The sequence below is a fragment of the Hevea brasiliensis genome, chromosome 5 (genome assembly GCF_030052815.1).
Source record: "Hevea brasiliensis isolate MT/VB/25A 57/8 chromosome 5, ASM3005281v1, whole genome shotgun sequence".
NCBI lineage: Eukaryota > Viridiplantae > Streptophyta > Magnoliopsida > Malpighiales > Euphorbiaceae > Hevea > Hevea brasiliensis.
In genome coordinates, this window is record NC_079497.1 from 87,169,214 (window position 1) to 87,172,641 (window position 3,428).

The 3,428-nt window shown below is 36.9% G+C and overlaps 1 non-coding gene across 1 annotated transcript; it reads left to right on the plus strand.

Moving 5' to 3' along the window:
- The first annotated feature begins 2,341 nt into the window (after positions 1-2,341).
- LOC131180536 (small nucleolar RNA R71) lies at positions 2,342-2,448 on the plus strand. The gene has a single exon (XR_009149303.1). It is a non-coding gene; the product is annotated as a small nucleolar RNA R71 (small nucleolar RNA).
- Positions 2,449-3,428: the final 980 nt, after the last annotated feature.

Below are 3,428 nucleotides of genomic sequence, written 5' to 3' on the forward strand. Positions count from 1 at the left end.
ACCACTGTGATGCCCCTTTCTTAGGTACAACATGAACTGGACTTACCCAATTGTTGTCAGAAACAGGGTAAATAATACCTGCATCAAGCAATTTCAAGATCTCCTTTTTCACAACCTCTTTCATATTTGGATTCAATCTCCTTTGTGATTCTCGAGAGGCTTTATGGTCATTTTCCAATAAAATTCTATGCATGCACACAGAAGGATGTATTCCTTTAATATCATCAATGGTATAACCAATTATCCTTCTATGCTTCCTAAGAACTCTCAATAATTTTTCAACCTCACAATCAGTCAATTTAGCACTAACAATCACAGGATATGTAGAATTTTGCCCTAGAAAAGCATACCTGAGATTTGTTGGAAGAGGTTTCAACTCTACCTTAGGTGCTTCACCTTTTTCAAACTTTGATGATGAAGTCGTTTCTTGCTTCAAGTTCCCAATCTTTTCAATATCAGCCATAGGCAATGGTGGATTTCCTTCCAAAATTGTAGCATATTCTGCAGCTTCTTCAATCTCATCCCCTTTTTTGATGTTATGAACCAAACAAGCTTCTAAGGAATCTTTAGGATTTTGCTTTTTAAGCACTTCTCTAACCTCTTCATCTATCACATCAACTCTCAAGCATGAGTTTGAATCATCTTTCTTTTTCATTGCTTGAAACAAATTAAATTCAACTTTCTCTTCCCCAACTTCTAATGTAAGCCTCCCATTTTTACATCAATCACGACTCCAGTAGCAAGGAAAGGTCTACCAAGAATAATAGGAATGTGTACATCCTCCTCCATCTCCAATACCACAAAATCCACTGGTATGAAAAATTTCCCAACTTTCAGAGGAACATTCTCAACTACCCCAATTGGAAATTTAATAGACCTATCTGCTAATCAGTAGTGATATGGTAGTAGGCTTCATTTCTCCAATCTTCATTTTCTCATAGATAGATAATGGCATCAGACTAACACTGGCTCCAAGATCGCATAAAGCCTTATCTATACTGATATCCCCAATGTGACATGGTATGGAGAAACTTCCAGGATCTTTCAGTTTGGGTGGAAGCTTATTTTGCAAAATAGCACTGCTTTCTTCCGTGAGAGCTACAGTCTCAAATTCCTCCAATTTCTTCTTGTTAGATAAAATCTCCTTCAAAAATTTGGCATATGAAGGCATTTGTGCTAGGGTATCAGTGAAAGGAATAGTCACATGCAAAGACTTCAATACCTCCAAAAACTTCCCAAATTGTTTATCCAATTTTGCTTTCTGAAACCTTTGTGGGAATGGTAAAGGTGGCATGTAGGCTTTAGGTGCAACGTATTTGGGCTCTTCTTCTTTGCTCTCCCCCTCCTTACTTCCTTTTTCTTCCACTGAATTTTCTTTCTCAGCTTCAATTCTAACTTTAGCTTCAGTTTGTTCATCTCCTTCTCTGCTTTTCTTTTCTTCAACTTTCTCTTCAATCTTTTTATCTCCATCTTTCAATATTTTTCCACTTCTCAATGTAATAGCCTTACAATGCTCCCTTGAATTTTCTGGTTAGCTAAGAAGCTTCCCAAATGCTTTATTACTTGAAGAGCTAGCTTGTTGAGCTATCTGATTCTCTAACATCTTGTTGTGTGTTGCCATTTGATCCACTTTAGATGCTAATTGAGAAATCATTTCTTGTTGACTTTGATGGCTCACAAGTAGAGTTTCAATCATAGATTCCAATCTAGTTGTCTTGTCTAGTTGTGCTTGTTGTGGTAGAGGTGGAGCAGGTGCATTTTGAGGTTTAGAAATTCCAGGAGGGGGGCCTCTATTCTGCTGAAAATTCTGATTTTGTTGATATCCAGAAGGTTGCTGAAAATTCTGATTTTGCCCTTGTCTACCTCCCCAAGAGAAATTGGGGTGGTTTCTCCATGCTGGATCATAAGTTGCAGAAAATGAGTTACCACCTGGTCTTTAATTGTAGTTCCCCACATAATCCACTTGCTCACTTGAAAAATCTTGATTAAGTGCAGAAAAATCTGCTGCACAATTGACATTTGCAGCTCCAACTTCTACTGAATTACTAGAACCTCCTTTGAAGAATCTACTTTCATGCTTAGCTTGTCCATTTTCCTTGTCAAAGCATCAAACTTAGCATTAATCATATTCATGGCATCAAGCTCAAACATACCAGCTGGTTTCTTGATCTCATTCCTCTCACAACTCCATTGGTAGTTGTTATAAGCAATTTTATCAAGAGCAGAAAAAGCTTCATCTTCAGATTTCTCCATAAGGTCACCTCCAGAAGATGCATCAATCATACTTCTAATGGCTGGTGAAACTCCATTGTAAAAGTGTTGAACAAGCATCCACTTAGGAATCCCATGATGTGGACATCTCCTTTGCAAATCCTTGTACCTCTCCCATGCTTCATACAAGCTCTCATCATCTCTAGGTTTGAAAGAAGTCAGCTCATTTCTTAGCTTAGCTGTCTTGCTTGGTGGAAAATATTGAGCTAAAAATGCTTGAGAAAGTTCATCCCATGTTGTGATAGAACCCGGTGGCAAAGAATGTAACCACTCTCTAGCTCGGTCCTTCAGAGAAAAAGGAAATAATCTGAGTCGAATTGCATCATCAGAAACTCCATTTATCTTCAACATATCACTGATCTCAAGAAAGTGTGCTAGATGCACATGTGGACTTTCACTTGGATTTCCTCCAAATTGTGATTGTTGCACCATCTGACAGTCTGAGCTTGATTCAAAATTATTAGCTTCTACCCTTGGTCTTGTGATACTTGTCATGAAATCTCCAATGTTAGGATAGGCATGATCTTTCACAGAGCGGTTGTTATTGTTGTTGTTGGCCATTTCTTCTTGTAATTCCTCTTGCTCTTGTGCTCTTTCTTATTGTTGTTGAGCTTTAATTTCAGCTTTTCTCCTCTTAGATTCTGCTCTTAAAGCTTTTGCTGTCTTCTCTATTTCTGGGTCAAAGAATAAATTGATTTCTTCACTTTTTGTCCTTCTCATAAAATAAAGCACCTGAAAAACAAAAATAAACAAATTCTCAAAGTGAAATGGTAAAAAGAAATAAAATAAAATGCCCAAATTAACCAAACAAACAATTGTTCAATATCAAACAAAAATCAAATCCCCGGCAACGGCGCCAAAAACTTGGTTTACGAAAATCCGCGAGTATACGGGTCGTCTCAAGTAATAAAGTGATGAATCAAGTATCGTTCCCACGAGGATTTGCTGTTTGATTACTAAACTATGAATGAAGCAATTATTTGGGCTAAAGATTAATGAATAAATGGTAAATGTAAATGAGCAAGGTAAATTAATCAATCTAATTGAAATGGGTAAAGAGCAAACAAATAAATTCTAATTCTAGTTCACAATTAAACTAAAATTAACAATGGGTAATTTAAACGAAAGTGATTCCAGAGTTGGGGGTTTATGCATAA